This window comes from Sminthopsis crassicaudata, chromosome 2 (assembly GCF_048593235.1).
Source record: "Sminthopsis crassicaudata isolate SCR6 chromosome 2, ASM4859323v1, whole genome shotgun sequence".
Taxonomy (NCBI): Eukaryota; Metazoa; Chordata; class Mammalia; order Dasyuromorphia; family Dasyuridae; genus Sminthopsis; species Sminthopsis crassicaudata.
The window spans coordinates 84668249-84688051 of record NC_133618.1 but is presented as its reverse complement, the minus strand read 5'-3'; the positions used below and the strand labels follow the sequence as shown (position 1 = coordinate 84688051).

The window sequence follows — 19803 nt, the reverse complement described above, 5'->3', positions numbered from 1 at the left end:
CACCTCAATCAGAACTTACCTGCTCAATGAAAACTGTTAAGAAGTTATTAGAGGTCACAGGAAGCATTTTCATCTAGGGTCCCTCTTCTGCTCAGGTGAGACTCTAACTCTAAGACTCCATGTGGTTTTAATACATGCCCACCAAAGCTCTCTGCCCTGCTGCATTCTTCCATCTCTTCCATGCCACGATCTCTCCATCTTTTCTGCCTGTGTCTCAGATGCCCCCCAAGACTTCCATCCTTTGTTTTAAACAGTGTTTGTCTAACTGCAACTCACAGGTTTCTGGAAAACTTTTTCTTAATGAACAAGACTCTTGGTCCCAAAATATTTTGAGAAGGTGGTGTTCTGGATGGATTCCCTCCACTTTGCCACAGTAAATTTGCCACGCATGGCATTGATACTGCTGATCTATGGGTCAGTCTCAGAGAGCGAGTGTGATTAGAGAGACTACACCTGTGTCTTTATGTATATAAAACCTAGCTTAGGACCCGAGTCTGAGAAAAGTTGAATAGATGCTTATGGAAGAAGAGAGAAGGAAATGAAAACTATTTTATCATTTGAAATTCCCTCTCTACAAAGGGAACTTATGTCATTGCTGGCTTCCCAGATCTTCAACTATGAAACCTTGAGCAAAGCACTTTGACCTCTAGGACCTCTGTTTTCTCATCTGCAAAATGGGAGGAGTGGTCTCAGTGACTTCAGAGTTCCTTTTCCAGGTCTCAAAAACTAGGGATGTTCTCTGCCTAAATTCTGACCATCCTTCCCTGCCCAGATCAAAGCTTTCTCTATTCCATGGAGCATTTTGCCTCTTTCTCTGAACCTTGATATCAGTTATAAGCTGTAATTTATAAATTTCTTGGTATACTCAATTGTTCTCCCTCACTCAAGTGTCCTATCTCCCTAATCTGAATAATAATAGCTATTGATATAGCTAAGGCTTGTAAAATACTTTACAAACATTGTTTCATTTTATTTGATCTTCATAAAACCCTGGGAGGTAGGTGCTATTATTATCCCAATTTTACAGATAAATAAAATGGGGGAGGGAGGAAGACGTTAAAAGACTGCCCAGCATCACACAATCAATAGTGTCGGAGGAAGGATTTGAGGCCAGTTCTTATTGATTCCAGATCTAGCCCTCTATCTACTGAACAACCTATATGCCTTTTTTATTTTTCAATAAAACTCCCCAAGGACAGGAGCCATGTCTCACACTCTTGTGAGTTTCCCCAGATGTACAGATGTGGACTCAGACTGAAGTCCAAAAATCCAATAGCACAAAACAAACTCAAAGCATTTAAAGGAAAGTCTCTGTATTGTAGGCAGTTTTGAAATAGTATTCAATAAAGACTGTTTGATGTTCCTTCTCATCCCATTTGATGCACTTGGTTTAATAGAATTTGTTATGGACCATGCACTCTTCTGCTTAGTTCAAATATTTAGAATGACCCAGGAATTCCTCTGCTAATCCATTCTTGCCAGCTTGGAATTTGTGTCTCTACTGCTTACAACCACTGCCCTCTTCTACCACTTCTCAGGGAAATTCTTCTTTCTATTAAGGATTCTTGTTTCTGGCATCCTTTGCTTGGAGTCTTCTACCCACAACATTATGGAGAATGAAATATTTTTCCTATAGGTGCAGAAGTAAAAGAAGGTTGAATGATTCATTGGGGATATTGGAGATGGGATTCATGATTAGAGATCCATTGCTTTCAGATGAAAATATGGGTCTACTACAAAAAAGAGTTTATAATCATCAAGGATGCTGCCCTATCACCCCAAATATTGGCTGTTGTGAACTTATTTCATGACTGTTCCCCCTTGGAAAATTAATGTATTTTATGGCAGAAACTAGGCATGGACCCACATTTAACACCACATACTAAGATAAGATCAAAATGGGTCCAAGATTTAGGCATAAAGAATGAAATCATAAATAAATTAGAAGAACATAGGATAGTTTACCTCTAAGACTTGTGGAGGAGGAAGGAATTTGTGTCCAAAGGAGAACTAGAGACCATTATTGATCACAAAATAGAACATTTTGATTACACCAAATTAAAAAGTTTCTGCACAAACAAAACTAATGCAAACAAGATTAAAAGGGAAGTAACAAATTGGGAAAACATTTTTACAGTTAAAGGTTCTGATAAAGGCCTCATCTCCAAAATATACAGAGAATTGACTTTAATTTATAATAAATCAAGCCATTCTCCAATTGATAAATGGTCAAAGGATATGAACAGACAATTTTCAGATGATGAAATTAAAACTATTTCCACTCATATGAAAGAGTGTTCCAAATCACTATTGATCAGAGAAATGCAAATTAAGTCAATTCTGAGATATCACTACACACCTGTCATATTGGCTAAGATGACAGGAACAAATAATGATGAATGTTGGAGGGGCTGTGGGAAAACTGGGACACTAATACATTGTTGGTGGAGTTGTGAAAGTATCCAACCATTCTGGAGAGCAATTTGGAACTATGGCCAAAAAGTTATCAAAATGTTCATACCCTTTGACCCAGCAGTGCTACTACTGGGCTTATATCCCAAAGAAATACTAAAAAAGGGAAAGGGACCTGTATGTGCCAAAATGTTTGTGGCAGCCCTTTTTGTAGTGGCTAGAAACTGGAAAATGAACAGATGCCCATCAAATGGAGAATGGTTGGGTAAATTATGGTATATGAATGTTTATGGAATATTATTCTTTTGTAAGAAATGACCAACAGCATGAATACAGAGAGGCTTGGAGAGACTTAACATCAACTGATGCTGAGCGAAATGAGCAGAACTAGGGGATCATTATACACTTCAACAATGATACTGTATGAGGATGTATTCTGATGGAAGTGGATATCTTCAACATAGAGAAGAGCTAATCCAATTCCAATTGATCAATGATGGACAGAATCAGCTACATCCAGAAAAGGAACACTGGGAAATGAGTGTAAACTGTGAGCTTTTTTCTGGTTTTTCTTCCCAGATTATTTTTACCTTCCGAATACAATTCTTCCTTTGCAACAACAACAACAAAATTCAGTTCTGCACATATATATTGTACCTAGGATATACTATAAGTTATTTAATATGTATGGGAATGCCTTCCATCTAAGGGAGGGAGTGGAGGGAAGGAGGGGAAAAATTCAGAACACAAGGGAGTACAAGGGATAATGTTGTAAAAAAAATTACCTATGCATATGTACTGTCAAAAAATGTTATAATTATAAAAATTAATAAAAGAAAAAAAAAGAAAATTAATGTATTTTAAGTTCATTTCAATTCAGTAAATATTTACTGAAGGTCTATAGGTAGAATCATGTGCTATGTGTTAGTAGAACTATAAAGCTTAGCCAGAACATAGTCCTTGCTGTCACAGTCATAGGAAAAAAAAGCACATAAATAGAAAAATAGGATACACATGAGATGTTATCTGGATTAGAGAGACAGTGTTGTATAATGGAAAAAGCACTGAGCCCAGTGTCAAAAGGATAGGGCTCAAATTCTGGCCTAATATTTACTAGTTGTGTGACTCTGAGCTAGTCAGCATGGGAGAGTAACAGAGAACCTTGGATAACTATAGGGTCAGGAGGGACTTGTATTTGAATGCCTGTTCTGCTGGGACTAAGGATGTGCTGATAAAAGTGTAACAACCATATTTCTCTGGTGAGAAAGGGATATTGTATATTCCCAATGCACTTTAAAATTAAATCTTCATTATAAACATTTCCATCACTTTCTTAATCTAAACAGTCAATAAAACAATAAACCAAATCTTGATTTATAGCATTTCTTGATTCAGAGATATAAAAGCACAGATTGAAAATATGACAATCAACTTTCAGAAGCCAGTTTGAGCTGGCTCCAGCATATCTCTGGTTGTTCTAACTCACTCCACTTGTCAAAATCTCAGTTTCTTTATCTGCTTATTTCTCAACTGGATGCTTTATTTGGGGAGTTTTTCCACCATACCCGAGGAAGCTCATTATTGGGAAAATTTCATCATCCTGCAAGATTCCATCAGTCTTAGTAACTCATCACCACTTCTGTCCCTCTAATTGGAGGGTAGAACCATGAACTCCAAAAGTTCCATTTAAGGAGGAAACTTAGTTCAGAGCATTTTTGTTTCTCACCTGGCTGCTCTGACTTTTTCTACCTTGCTTCCTAGACAGCCCTTTTTCCCCATCTCTACTTTTCAGCTTCCTTTTATTTATTGTATCCCCACTAGATTGCAAACTCCTGAGGGCAAGGACTGACTTTTTTCTTATTTTTATCTCTAGCATGTAGCCCACAGTAGGCATTTAATAAATGTTTATTGACTGAGAGATCTGGAAAATAAAAGAGTTAGACTGGATGGTCTTTATGGCTCCTTCCTGCTCAAAATAGATTAAATCTACAATAGTAGATGTATTATTATTTTATTTTAGTCACTTTATTATTTATTATTAGGCACTTTCCAGCTCTGAGCTTCATTTTCTTTACTTGCAAACTGGGAATGTGATATTATTGATTGGGAAACTTTAATCAGTGTATAATCAAGACCAGGGTATGTATTGTCAATCACTTGCTGAATCCCACCTATCATGCTCAGCCCCATCAGAAGAAGTTACTTTGAGTTCACTCTCTGAGTCCCAGGGACTATCTGGCTTTCAGATAAACTGACTTCTCCTTCATTGTCCCTTCTCCTTTATTGATAGAACAGTCTCACCTCGAAATGGATTAGTCCTACTACTCATCAGATCTTGGCTCAGTCCCCATCCGATTGACTCTTTTTCTCTTTCCTTTTCTCCTACATGTAGTTTCTCTGCACTAACCTAAATTAGGCTGTTACTTCTTTGCTATAGGGATGGGTGGAATTCTGACTCCACATTAAGACCACTCCTCTACCAAGCTTCATGTGGTCTGCTTTCCATGGAATAATACCCAGGGATTTATATATTACTTGCTCAGAATTTGATGAGCTTCCATATGTGCCTGATACCTTCAGCAGTGAAGTAGGATGTGTTGGTGAAATTCTCCAAGTTATACCCACAAGGTATAGCCTGGCCACAGGGAAACTAGAAGGATCTTGGCTATCATTAAGACCCTTCTCCCTTTATGACATCCAAACTCCCTGCTGTGATTTCACATTGATGATATTGGATAGGGAAACAGGAGGATCTAGGTTACTAATTTGTATTAACAATAGGATCATTGTGAGGAATATATATGAGTACTTATTAGAAGTACAAACCAAAGTACTGTAAGAACAGAAATCAAGGTCAGAAATTTCCTAAATTAGGTAGGAAGAAAGGAACCCCTTATTTATGTACAAAGAAAAATGTGCCACATGAAGGAAAACTGCAGTTAAGTAGAAGCTCATTTTGAATAAGAAAGAGTTTTCTCAAGAGTCTCAGGACTTCATAAACATGGAAAGACCTTGAGCTCCCATTTAGAAATGCTCTCTCTGTTTATAGGGACATCCAGACAAAAATGCTAAAAGTGGCAAAGTAGGGACTCTTGGAACCAGGTTACCCAGGATCCTCCTTTGGGAATCACTGAATTCAAAGCTGGAAAGTAATCTTAGAGATCTTCTAGTCCACTCTTCCATTGTACAGATAAGGAAATTGAGGCAAAGAGGTTAAGTGACTTTCCCAGCCTTTTAAGATAATAAATTGGATCACAGATTTAGAATTGGAAGGGCCCTTAAAAACCATTAATTCTGTTTCTATTTCACAAATGAGGAAACTGAGACATGAAAAGGTTAAGTGACTTGTTGAGTATCACTTAGTGGCAGGATTTGAATTCAGGGCTTCCTGACGCCATTTCCATCACTCCATCCACTGTGTCATCTGGTTGTTAAAATTTAAATCCAGGCCCTCTAACTCTCCATCATATTTTTTTCAAATATATCCAATTGGAGAAGCAGCCTACTTACCAGAAGAACAGACTCTTCCTCTCAGGCCCACCAGATTAATTATCAAAAACATCAGGGTAACAAAAAGTTCTCCTCTTTCATCACAGAATGGTTTGGAGGAGTGATGGGAGGGAGCCCTGTGAAGAGAATTGGGAAAGCTTATTTCTCTTTTCTGCCTCTCTGGAGCTGGGCCTATTTTGTCAAAATTCCCTGGAATGGAGAAAAGGGACAGAGGCCTTAGCTAAGGCCAGCCTGGGGAGTCTATATGAGGACAGGGATTAAGACCATCTTTGTTGATCTTCCCTCCAGTAAGCTCTGAGGAGCTTCTGTCTGGGAACAGGCTTCAGGGCACCAAAATCAACCAGGGTGTATCCCTCCTCAGTATGGTTTACATTATGCTTGGATCACGACCGGGACATTTTCCTCATTTCCCAATGGAGCAGCGAGATTGCAAAGCAAGGAAGAACCCCTAACTCACAAAGAAAACATTCCAACTCAGTTATTTGCTATAATGATTTCCTTCACCTCAACGATCTCAGCTTATGAAGTAAAACAGAAACTCAACCCGTGATCACCCGTCCTTCTGCCAGACCAGATGGGAAAGCACTGACTAGGCTTGGGATGGGAGATGAGCCATTGTACATGCCTTTGGCCTTCTGGCTTTTCCTTCAGTCCAATTTAATGACACAAGAACTTACTGAAAATATGTATTGAGTAAAGGCAGCTAAGTGGTGCTATGGACCTGAAATCTAAGACTTGAGTTCAGATATCACCTTAGATATTTGCTCTGTGTAATAATAGGCAAATCACTTAGTCTCTGCCTCAGATAATATTTGTTAAGAACTTTGCAAACTTCAAAGCAGTATATAAATGCTATCTATAGTATTATGAGCACTTGGTGCTCAATAAATACCTGCTGTTGGTTGGATTCCAATCTAGAATAGGACACCTAGAATACCTCTAGGATTATTCAGTTTGGAAAAGGTCATTTAAGGGTTAGATCATCCAGGGAAATCAGACTTTTCCCCCAGAGAGGGAGGAAGTTGTACATCTTGGAAACCCTCAAGGATCCATAAGACTGTAAGGATCCATAAGATTGTAAATTTAGAGTAGAAGGTGATTAGAGATCATAGAATGTGATTGTCTCCTTTTGCAGGTGAGAAAATTTCCATGAAGAGAAGGGAAAGGCTATCTGATACCAAAGCCAATGCCCCCTCTTATACCTTTCTTTGAGATCCTTTTGTCTTTCTCCTTCCTTCTCTTCCCTCCCTTCTTCCATCCTTTTTTTCTTCCTGTTCTTTCTTTCCTTCCTTCCCTTTAATTGATGCAGTAGCCTAAAAAATTAATGTGATCTTGAGCAGCTTTAAGAGAGCTGTAGGATCCAGGAATTAGAGGGGAACCACCCCATTACACTCTCTATTAGTTAAATTACATTTGGCACATTGCATTAAGGCCATTGAGTAGAAGTAGCTCTATCTACTGTGCAAACTAACTCTCTAAATTGCATTTATATACTATATTTTGTCTAACCACATCCCAATTGATAAGTATTCTTTTAGTTTCCTGTCCTTGAATACTGCAAAAAGAGTTCTCTAAATATTTATGTCCATCAGGCCTTTTTTTCTTTAATCTCTTAAGTGCAGGCTTAGTAGTATTGCTGCTGGGTCAAAGGGTATGCACAGTTTGTCTTTTTTGTGGCATAGCCCATATTGTCTAACATGGGACTAATAATTAAAGTGATCTAGTCTGTTAAGGTTTAGGGGGCGCTTGGTGTCCCCAGTCCTAGCTGGAAAAATACATATATTTTTGGTTGGCTTAAAACCTGGAACACTTTATTTGTTTAAAGAGCCCTAACTAGTCATCCCACCTTTGCTTGAAGAAGGGAAATCCCTGACCTCTTAAGGCAGTCCATTCCATTTTGGGGTAGCCCTAAGTATTACAAAGTGTTTCCTCTAAAAATTACTCATGCATATGTACTGTCAAAAAAAATTATAATTATAAAATTAATAAAATAAAGTGTTTCCTCACATTAAACATAAAATAGCTTCTTTGCAACTTTTATCCATTCTGATTTTGCCCTCTGGGGATAAACATAATAAATCTAATCTGTCTTGTACATGAATATTTCAGGTTCTTGCACATAACTTTCATGTCTCCCCATCCTTCTCTTCTAAAAGCAAAATGTCCCCAGTTCCTCCAACAGTATGGTTGAACTCCCATGACATAAACTCAAGGCACTTTATAATTCTGGTTGTCCTCATCTAAATGCATTCCAGTTTGTCAATATTGTTATTGCCCAGAACTGAACATGATACTCCAAATATGATTTGATTAATTTAGAGTATAATGGGGTGGTCCCCTTCTAATTCCTGGAAGCTATGACTTTCTTAATGCAGCTCAAGATCACATTAACTTTTTTGGCTACCGCATCACACAACTGACATATTAAGTTTACAATCCATTAAAACACTCAAGTATTTTTTAGACAAACTTGTCTAACCATGTCTCATCTGTTCTGTACTTGTGAAATTGATTTTTTTCAACCCATGTGTAATACTTTACAATTATCCACAGAGATTTTCATTTTTAAAAACTTAGCATTGTCACTCTATGTGCACATCCTGGCTATACCTCTTTTCAAGATGAGTCTGATCTTCCTAATGGTAGTGTGTATATTGGGAGAATATGGTCATGGATTTTCTGGGAGGGGGGGGATCATCTACTGCTATTTTTCTTATTAAGCTACATTAATAAATTCTTTAATTTGAGGCAATTGTGTCTTCTAGGAGACTAATAAGTGTAAATACACTGCTGGAGGCCCATAAGCTCTGGCTTTTGAGTGGAAAGGGACCCACAGAATACTTTAAACTTCTGGAAGATCAAATTTGAGAGGGAAGTGCCCCAGGTGCTATATATACAGGCATAGGGATGAATTTCTGTTTTACCTGATATGACATATTTAAGGAACACAAATGAAGTATCTTGATCTTTTATATAATTTCAACACCAAGCATTTGTTTATTCTATCACTTCTTGTTGTTGTCTGTGTGTGTGTGTGTGTGTGTGTGTGTGTGTTGATAAATATATAGGGCATTCAATTGGGAGCTCCTTAAGGGCAGAGACCATACTTGTTAATGTGTAAAATGAGAATAATGTAAAAGAAGAACACAACTTTTGCTTCTCTCCTTTTAATATTCTAATAGAACAAGAATACTTTTTTTTTAGTGACAACTCTTGGACTAAACTATCTTGCTTCTTCCCCCCTGTGCTACAGAAACATATTATCTCCACAGCAAAGAAATGTATGGAATGAATAGCAATAGTAGCTAGCATTTAAATGGCACTTTAACATTTGTAAAGCACTTTACATATGTTAATTCATTTGATCTTCACACTAAACCTGTGAGGAAGTTGCTGCTATTGTCCATTTTACAGATGAGGAAACAGAGGCAAAGAGAAATTTAATAACCCACCTAGTTACACAGCTACCAAGTGTCTGGGGCAGGATCTAACTCAAGTCTTCCTGGCTCCAAGTGCCATGTTTTATCCACTGCATTATCTACCTGCCTTAAGTGAACTACAGCTAAAAGAGGCCTAATAGAGCACAGTACCTATTCTGGTGAGGGCATGCCTTGATGAATGATCTTGTGCCAGTGTCTATCAAATCTAAACTCAAGAAGCCTTGAGAGTGTCCGTTTATCACCTTTTCTGACCACCTTATGAGCACTTGCCCTGTCCTTCGTTTTCAAAGAGGACCAGACTGACATCACTGGCTATACCTCTTCTTGAACCATGGTCCAGTGTCTTGTGGCAGGGGAAACTGAGTCTGGTTAGAGTGTAAGAAGTCTGACTAACTCCAGAGGGGATATGTAAACAGAGGAACACAATTCTGCAATGATCTGATAAGAAACTTCTCTGAACAGAGTGAGATATTAGAATCAAGTTACAATGTGCCCGACAGTGGCTGATCAGATCAATATAAGCTCAGAATTCTCTGCCATAGGTCGGACACAAATAATCATATGAACATTTGGGGTAACTTCTTTAATTTTGCATAGCTCACATTTCCTTTGGATTAATTTAATTCTGCTTTGCTTCTTTCAGGGTCAACTAGATTTTGTATTTTCTATATATGTACACACATTTCTTGTACCAGTGGTGAGAGGAATAAGTTTTTCAGAAGTTTTTGTGTATTTTATAGTGTCTCGACCATAGAGCGGGATCTCTGCCTGGCACAGGTTGGGCAAGCAGACAATTTTTAGGGCACCTTTTCTAGCCTCTTCTTCACATATGGAGGTGAGCAGCGTGATCCTTAAAAGGCTGCTCAGAAACCCAGAAAGATACTGAATCCCACTGCTGCTTCCAGTGAGAAGTCGACCCTATAACTTGGGCCACCTGTATGCAATTATGACTACAGCTCCCAGTATATCTGCACCTGCTGCTTCATCACTTGCCTACCACTATACAGCTCTGAGATAGGTAGAAAGGTAAAATAGCATAGTGATGTCTTCAAAAGCCATCATTGTCCATTGGCAGGACAGAGTCAAGATGGTGATGATGACTCCAGATGCAGCAGATGACGTTGGTGTCTTCAAGTCTAACCAAGCTCTAAGCACTCCAGAACACCGGCTTCACCTGTCTTCATGGCCAACTGGAACAAATTGTTCTCATCCAGCTATTTCACCTTTCTTTACTTGCCTGGGGTAGATACCCCTCATCCATTGTAGGGTTTGGAACCCCTTCATAACCCTCAATAGAAATAGAAAGCATACTTAGGATTTGAACAGGGATCCAGGTACAATGCCCTTTACATTATACTTTACAGTTATACTTGAAAATAAAGATCTCTGAGCTCAGTCCCAGCTCTGATGCTTCCTTGTTCTACGAAAGTCAACAAATTTACTTGATCTCTATGAATCTCAGTTTCTTAATTTATAAAATGGATATCCAATAACCATGACTGACTGATTATGTTTAAGGTAAGAGTAGGTAATGCATTTAATAATTACAGCTAATATTTATGGATCACCTTAAACTTTTATTTTCCTCACAACAATAATTTAGTTAATACAAGTTTTATTCCCATTTTACAAATTAAGAAACATGGTCCCTGCCCTCAAGGAGCTCACAGTTGAATGCCCTGTATATTTATCAACACATACAGAAAACAGCAGGAAAAAGTGACTTGTAAGTCACTGATGACTAGTAAGATATAGATTTCACTTTGGATCTTTGATTGTGTGAATGGTCCAGCTGTGGTTATTAATGAGTGGATTGTATCAGTAAACATAGTCAGCCTGGCTGTTTCCAAAGATAATGAACTACCTACTCTGCGATTCTTGAACCATGACCCAGTGTCTTGTTGCAGGGGAAACTGAGTCTGGTTAGAGTGTAAGAAGTCTGACTAACTCCAGAGGGGATATATAAACAGAGGAACACAATTCTGCAATGATCTGATAAGAAACTTCTCTGAACAGAGTGAGAGCTATCCCCTAATGACAGGCACACAATCCATCCCTAGACCCTTAGTCAGAGCCCATACAACTACATAGGCCTTCCATGGCCTATTTTCTGCTGGGAAAGCCTTCAGGAGAATGAAGTTACTTCCTTACCAGAATGAAGCCCCTGAGGATTACTTTAAGGGAAGATCTCCCAGGACACCCAGATGGTGTTATTTGAGATTTTCTCTTCTGTATTTATTATAGTAAAGGACCAGAGAAGAAGTTGGGAGGAGAAAAAAAGTATGTTGCACTAATGCCTGTTTATTGTTCTATGAAATCTAAATTATAGAATTGTAAATTATTATTAAGCTTATATTTTGGCAGTAGTATTCTTATTAATGGAAGAGATGAGGTATATCCTAAAAATAGGCACTGTGGCATATAGAATAATTTAGTAATATCAGAAGACAGGATAATGCCCTAATAGTTAGAGGGACTCTAAGGCACTTCTGAACCCTGAACAACAGTGAGAGTAGAAATTGGGCTATTTGGATTTCACTCATTTCAGTTTACTTTATTCATTGGATGAAACTGGAAATTAATAATTTAATTTCTGAATGCCTCAGTTTCCCTTTCTTTAAAGTGAGGAAAATTCCTTCCCTTTCCATATCTTCTAAGGTTATGGTGAGAATAAGTAACACTAGGATGCCTAGGTTTTCTTGCAGTTCTAAAATCTACAAAATGCTATGAATGGCTTGAAAGGCAGTCACAAGAAAGAAAATACCCTGATATTAGTCACGTGCTCTCCAAAAACCTTCTCTTCCTTTCTTGACTTGTTTGTCCCTGGGAAAACATCATTGTCTTTTCGACACAGGACTGACAATTGGGTAGAAGGAAGTGTTTAGGAGCAGGGCAGGGATGGAGAGAGGAGTGTGAAGAGAAAAATGAAAGGCAGGGATGACTACTTTAATTGTATGTATGGGGAAACTAAGATATAAAGTTGGAGGTGATCATCCAACAAATCCATGACATGGAAGAATCAGACTTTCAGATGCAGAATTCTATATTTAACTCTCTATATGTCTTGTGGCAGGGTATGGGATAGAACCAAACCTTACACTTCCATGCCTGGATTTCCCCATGAGCTCCTAAGCTTAAACTGGGGCTGCTTTTATCCAGAGAAGAAAAGGGCTGATGTTTTACACATTAAAAAGTCTCTTTACTCTATACCCACCCATACCTTCTCCCTCCCTTCTCTCCTAAAAAAAAAAAAAAAAAAAACTGTGGGCAGCTTCTAGAAAGCAAGGTCTGTTACCTGTTAGCTATATGGTACCTGGTAGAAGAATGTAATAAAAACCACTTGCATTTATAAAACATTCTAAAGTTTACAAAGAAAGCCCTTTCCTCCCAGCAACCTCTTAAGGTAGATAGTAGCCCCTAGGGGATACTTTCACATGTGTGCATTAAGAAAAACTACCCTAGAAATCTAGCCCAGATTTGAAGCACTCAAAACTAAAGCTAATGAATCCCCATGAAATGTTTACCTTTTTTCCTTTAAAAATCTTTATTGATATCTTTTGTTTTTACAACACCTTCATTTCCAAATATATTCCTTCTTCCATTCCACACCCATGCCTGGAAATCCATTCCTTATAATAAAGAATGAAAAAGAAAGGGGAGGGGGAAGCAATTCAGTTAAATTAATCAACACATCAGCCAAGTCGAACAATAGAGGCAGAGTTCCCCACTAGTAATTCTCTGCCTCTGGAAATGAGCAAAAGAGGCACATTTTCTTATTTCTTCTTTGGAACTAAGTTTGGCCATTATAATTATGTAACATTTGATTTCAGTATTCTTCGCTTTTTGTTGTAATCATAATGTAGAGAGTATTCGCTTGGATTTGCCTTTTTTTTTTTTTTGCTTTGTTTCATAGATCTACTCATTTTATACTAATTCATCTAAGTTTTCCTAGACTTCTCTACATTCTCCATATTTATCAGTTCTTATGGTACAAATATTTTTGGGCCACAAGCTGTTCAGTTATTCCACAGATGGTGGGTATCTACTTGATGTCTAGTTATTCACTATTACAAAAGCATTAAATGAATATTTTAGTATATGTAAGATCTTCCCTAGGGTTCTTGAAGTATATGCCAAACATATTGCCAAAGTATCTATAGTGGGGAATCTTTGGATTATAGAGTATGGACATTTTAGTTACTTTCTTAATATAATTCCAAATAGTTTTGTTCTTAGAACAATAGTGCATTTGCCAGTTAGTTAATAAACATTTTAAAACACATACTATGTGCTGTCCTAAGCAGTTGGGATGCAAAGAAAGACAAAAGATAGTTCCTGCCCTTGATTTCACAATCTAAGATACAGTATTAGTGTGCCTGTTTTTCTACAATATTGCAATATTGACTATAGCTATATGGTATCATCTTCACCAACTTGTTGCATATAAGTAAATCAAAGTTGTTTTGATTTGCATTTCTCTTGTTAGTAATAATTTGGAGCAATTTTGCAGATGGTATTCAAAATTTCAATTGATTTTTATCAATGTTTTGGATTTACGTTATGTAAATTCAAGGACAAAAATGTCCTTCTTGTATTCATCTGACCCCCTTTGAGAAAGCCATCCCTTAAAACAAAGAATTTTTTAAAAAAGAAAATAGGAAGAAGAGAAAAAAATATTAGCAAAACTGACTGATATATCAAAAAAATCTGAATGGGGAAATATGTCTTCTCGTATTGCTTCTTTGGGACCTAGCTTGTTCTTGGTAATTTTGTAACATTTATTTTGAATTGTTTTTATGATGGTTATCCTTTCCATTTATATTGTTTTAATGACTGTATATATTGTTTCCTTGGCTTTGCTTACTGCACTGAGTTCGTGTAGATCTTTCCATGCTTCTTGGTAGTCATCCTATTCAATATTTCTTACAGCATAGCAGTAATTCCATAATATTCATGCATGTACCACAGTCCATTTAGCTATTCCATAATCAATGAGTATTCTCTATTTTGTTTCTGGTTCTTTGTTACAAAAGAAAAAAAAAGCAGTGCCAAAATGTTTTGGAATATATATGTGGAATCTTTCTTTTTATCAATGATTTTCTTGAAGTATGTGCTCTAAAAATAGAATCTGTAGGTGGAAAGACATAGATGTTTTTGCCACTTTACAAAAATTTTACTTTTTACTAAATTTTCGCTCAAGCCAAAAGATGTTTAATCAAACTTCAAGACAAATACAGTGGCTAAGAAAATATTTCTCCCACGTCCACATGGTGTACTCTTCTAGACATCAGGAAGGACTTGTATACAAAGAACATTTGTGACCAGGGAAAAGATGTGACCAATAGCAACATGCATGTCTGAGGCTGCCAAGCTGCCTATGTCTACAGGTGATACCAATACCCTTCTCTCTCATGGGTCTTGGAGCTGCTCTCCGACTGTCCTCATGATCACAAGCTGTTCTCTGCTACCATCTGCTGGGCTTCAGCTTCTTAGAGAGCCCTCCACTGCCCTGTTACTGTAGTACAGTGACTAGATAACCTCTATGATAAAGTCAGCCCAACAGCAATTTTAGTGAATACAGACCAATGCAGGCAGCTGGCCTTGACTAACAAGTCAGCAGAATGTCTCAGGATAATTCTGTCTATTTAGTCTGATCCTTTCCCCCTTGGTGCAGACCCATAAGGCTTGGTCTTAGATTAGAGTGACTTTGATTTATAAAATTCCTTTTACTCTTGTCTCATAGGAGATGTGTGGGGCCTGGGTCACAAAGGCTTACTTAATCACAAAATCTTCTTTGAATGAGTGTATAATGTAGCTGGAGTCAGAACAAAAGCAAGGTGAAAAAGGCCAGGTCATCGTCCCTATTCCTATCTCTATTCTGCTTAACTGCTGGCCACAAAACTCCTGATTTTTTTTTTAGCTATATTCTGTCCAGAAAGTGGGAAAAATCCTCCTGGATCTTGCTACTGTCATCATTCCCATTTTACAGAAGGAAAAACTAAGGTTTGGAAAGGTTAAGTGCTTTGTCCTATGTCATATGACTATTAGTAAATGTCCAATAGGGGCTTGAGCCACGGTATTTTGAGCAGCTTCTTTTCCCTATGGCTCATTGTTTATTCTCTAGCTTCAATCCACTCCCCTCAGTCTTAGCCTCTTCCCCCAGAGCTCAGAGAGTGTTTCTGACCAGATGCAACCTTCCCAACCTCCACCAACTGAGCAGTCAGGCCACTAATTACTTACCATCCAAGCTATGTAATTAAAGATTTGTCCTGTTGTGTTGCAATCAAAATAAATAGACCAGGCTGTAATCTGGGGACAAGAAAAGCAGTTAGGGAAATAGGGAGTGGGGGGAGAAGGGAGGGTTAAGAAGGCCCAGGCTTTCCAATGGCTCTGTAGCCATGGCAGCCAACTCCCAAAATAGTCTGGGAATGAGCAATTATGAAAACAAAGGTACAGAGAAAAGGAATCACAAGCTGTGAAGATCTAGCCCTGGGGATAAGGAGATCTGATGGCTTGCCCCTGTGGAATAGGATGCACTGTAGGGGTGATCTAATTATAAGAAAGTCCCCCAGATTCAGTGTTTAATAATAAATGATTGAGTTGTATCCCAATCAAAGAACCTTGACTCTCCTGACTTGGTAGAGTGTGGGGTGGGGTAGGGAGAGGATAAAGAGCTTCTCTGCTGAGAAGTACCCCTCATAGCTTCCTCCCTCCTTACAGTGTCCAATAGCCATGGGATTCAGAATGGATTCATTACTGTCTTAATTATGTCCAGAATGGTCAGCATAGTGAAGGTATCAAACATTTAACCATTTCCAGCTTCCCAGATCTGTCTGGTTTCTGTTCCTTCCTTCTTCTTTCTAGTAACTAAGTAGGAAATGTTAGAACCTATTAAGTTTACTAGTTTATATTCCCAAAAGGAAAAATGTAACCCTTTCTCTTCCCTCCCCAACCAGGCTCTTTGCAGCCACAGGAAGAGGGATGTCAGAATACATCACCCAGGAAGCAGCAGTCTGCATTCTCTGATTCAATGGCCTTCTGCATTGGGGAGAGGGAGGGAGGGAGAGAGGGAGGGAAGGAGGGAGAGAGGGAGGGAAGGAGGGAGGGAGGGAGGGAAGGAAGGAAGGAAGGAAGGAAGGAAAGAAGGAAGGAAGGAAGGAAGGAAGGAAGGAAGGAAGGAAGGAAGGAAGGAAGGAAGGAAGGAAGGAAGGAAGGAAGGAAGGAAGGAAGGAAGGAAGGAAGGAAGGAAGGAAGGAAGGAAGGAAGGAAGGAAGGAAGGAAGGAAGGAAGAAAAATTATCAGAGTCAAAGCCTAAATTGAATCATGGCCCCATCAGTAGCTACCTGGGTGATCTTTTGCACTACTTGAACCTCTCAGGGTCTCAGTTTCCTTATCTGTAAAATGAAGGTCCTGAACTAGATGATCTCTAAATTCTTTTTCAATACTAACCCTATGATCTCAGAATCTCTTGAGATCTCTTACAGAGCTATATTCTATGATTCTCCAATTTGCCTCCATAATGAAGCAATATAAACTTCAATGCTTTTAAAGTGAAAAACAAAAACAAAAACAAAAACAAAAAACAAGGTTGATTTGAACTTCTAAATGGAAAGAAAGCTGCACTGAAGCCAAGGGCTTATTCTTCTCTTCATGTGTCCCCTCCACTCCCCCCACTCCTAAGGTTGGAATGCTGAGTACCAATCTTCCATTGGCCTCTGTTTCCAAGGGAGAGAGAGCCAAAGGGATCATAAAATGCCAGACAGGAACCCACTGAAAATGGTCTTTCCCTATGAAGCCAAAAATATCACCCTCCACTCTTTACCTCCAGTCTAATCACAGGGCCTAGAGTCCATAGCCCAATGGAAGCCTTGTGGTATCCTCCCCCCACCGTTCTTCCTTTTTGGAACACAGAGCCGTCTCCCTCCAAGTCATGCACTTTGTTCTAAGTCCTCTTGGAAGCCCGAAGGATGGCTTTACACAAGGCCAGGAAGGTGCCAAGAAATTAGCATGGTGTAATAGGAAAAGGATAGACCTGGGCATCAAAGGACCTAGATTTCCATCCTAACTGTGTAATTGTAGGCTAGTTGCTTTCCCTTTCTGGGCCTCAGTTTGCTGAGGAGTGAGGAGTTTCATTGGAAAGCCTTCCCTGACACTTCAAGGTGTTAAAGTTTCCTCAGTTTTTTTGTATTATTCTTATTTCTGTGCTTTTAAAAAATCACCCTGGGAAAATGTGAGGTCCTGGAGTACTGGGACTACTTTATTTTAACCTTTGTCAAATCAGAGCCTATCACGTATGCTGCACACATCTCAACTTTTTAAAAATAGCATCTAAAATCTTACCTTCCACTGGAAGCTTTTTATCAATTTCTCTTAATTCTAGTGCTTCCTTCTGTTAACTATTTCTAATTTGTCCTATATAGCTTGTTTTGCTCCTTGAAGGCAGGGACTTTTGCCTCTTTTTAGAACTTCAGCACTTAGTCCAGTTCTTCGCACAAAGTAGGGGCTTAATAAATATTTATTGACTGGCTAGTATATAGTAGGCACTAAATAAATGCTCATTGAATTGAATTGGGATTTAGGGTTCCATTCTGAGCATTATTATTGGGTCCTAAGTTTTAGGATGGGTTAAGCTTAAAACTATAGACTTCTAAGGTAGACTCTGGACTTTGGGTTTGGGACTCCTGGTTCTAGTTTTCTTGGCAAGGAGCTCTGGGTTCTGGGCAATAGTCTCAAGTCGGAGCTCTGAGTTCAGGGCTTTTAGGTGAGGTTGCAAATCAGAGTTCTAGGTTCTGGATTCTAGTCTTGAATTACAAGATGAACTGGAATGAATTCTTTACTTCTGGGTATTAAAGCTGGGCTCTATTTTTTTAGACTCTAGGTTCAGGGATGGGGTAGGGTTCTGGTTTCCCTGAAGTGGTAGATGCAATACAAGGTAGCATTTTCCAGGACATTTCCAAAGGATTTTGTCCTCGCCTCCATCCATCCTTCCAGCATAGAGGCCTTGGACCTCAGCATGGGACTGCCACCACAGGTGAAAATTAGGTAAAAATCTCTCTAATTCAGTCAGATGCTTTCAAAGTTATTGATGTATATAAAGATATTTGTACTAGATGGTTCACACTTTGAGGAGACTTAAGAAGTAAATTCATTTTTAACTCCTTTCCTCTGTCAAGGCTCCGAGGGACCTTCTCTTTCCTACAAATAGGACTCAGACTTGCCATGCTGGAATTACTTTCCCTCCACAGAAATTCTAGGGAAGTGCTGGGCTTTTGGAGGGGTCTCCTGGAAGAGATCAATAAAAAGTATTAAATTCAAAAGAAATGGGATAAATAAAAGGGGTAGTGGGATAGCATTATTTATTTTAAAAGAATACTCATATGGGAAGCTACAGAAAACAATAGTAATAGCATGGAGAAGAGAATTTATTTTGATGAAGATCAAAGTATGGAGAAAGAGAAGCATTTTTTAATTTTTAATTGTTTTTTTTCTGAATTCAACAAGCACCTAATAAAAAGAGTATTTTCATTTTCAAAGTAGATTAGAAAAGAGGATTTACTTGAATTCCTATTACATACAGTTAACTTTTCCATTTAAGTATCAAATAAACTTAATTTAAAACTTTCAAAAATGCCCTGCTTGTTTGTGTTTCCCTCTGGCCTTCCAGAAATAATTTTTTTTTCCAGAGTTGCTAGAGACCATTGGATCAGAAAGAGGATATAAATGAAGAGTTTATAATTCATGTAATGCCTGTGTGCTAGGCAGTATAATTTAGCAACAAGAGGAGATTTTATACTGGATCTGACTTTCAAAAACAGGGAAGAACTGGCTGCTGGGAGTAGAATTAATGGGAACCCTGAGGGGAAGTGACTATTCCTTCTTAGGAATTGTGATAGAGAAATAATGGAGAGCTGGACATAGTACAATCTGTGCCCTAGATTTTGGAAAAATAAATTTCAAAGGATTCAGAAGAATAAGTATGATCACAGACTAAAATCCAATGTGAGAAGTTGCCCCTAGGAAGTTAGAAAACTCTCAAGAATGATATTTTGAAGATAAAAGGAAACCATTCCAACAATAATAGAAATTGTCTAAAGAATCCAGTGTAGATATGCAGAGAACTGTCTAACCAACAGACTTTTAAGAGATATAGATGATATAGCATATAAAGGGAAAAACAAATAAGTCTTTTTTGGCCAACACATAAAATGTGCATATTCTTAAGGGCTTTAAATGACAAAGAGACTGTATTTTATCCTTATTTTTCCCAGTAGGGAGCCACTGAAGCTTCTTGAACAACAGAGTGACACAAGCAGATCTGTCTTTTCCAGATCTAAATCATATGATTCTATAAACATTAATTTCATCCAATCATCTAAGCCTCCTCAACATGAGTATAAGAGTGCCCCTGGGTACAAGGGTGACTTATTTGGATGTCATTATT

At 38.3% G+C, this 19803-nt stretch overlaps 1 long non-coding RNA gene across 1 annotated transcript in view; it reads right to left on the bottom strand.

The window, feature by feature from the left end:
- Positions 1–1298: 1298 nt before the first annotated feature.
- The window catches only part of LOC141553232 (uncharacterized), a 32870-nt gene continuing 14365 nt past the window's right edge, over positions 1299–19803 (bottom strand). The window contains exons 2-6 of the long non-coding RNA XR_012485333.1: positions 18336–18644; positions 15603–15671; positions 12887–12991; positions 5923–6038; positions 1299–1630 (exon numbers count right to left, since the gene is read on the bottom strand). This is a non-coding gene — a long non-coding RNA (uncharacterized LOC141553232). The remainder of the gene's footprint in view (positions 1631–5922; positions 6039–12886; positions 12992–15602; positions 15672–18335; positions 18645–19803) is intronic.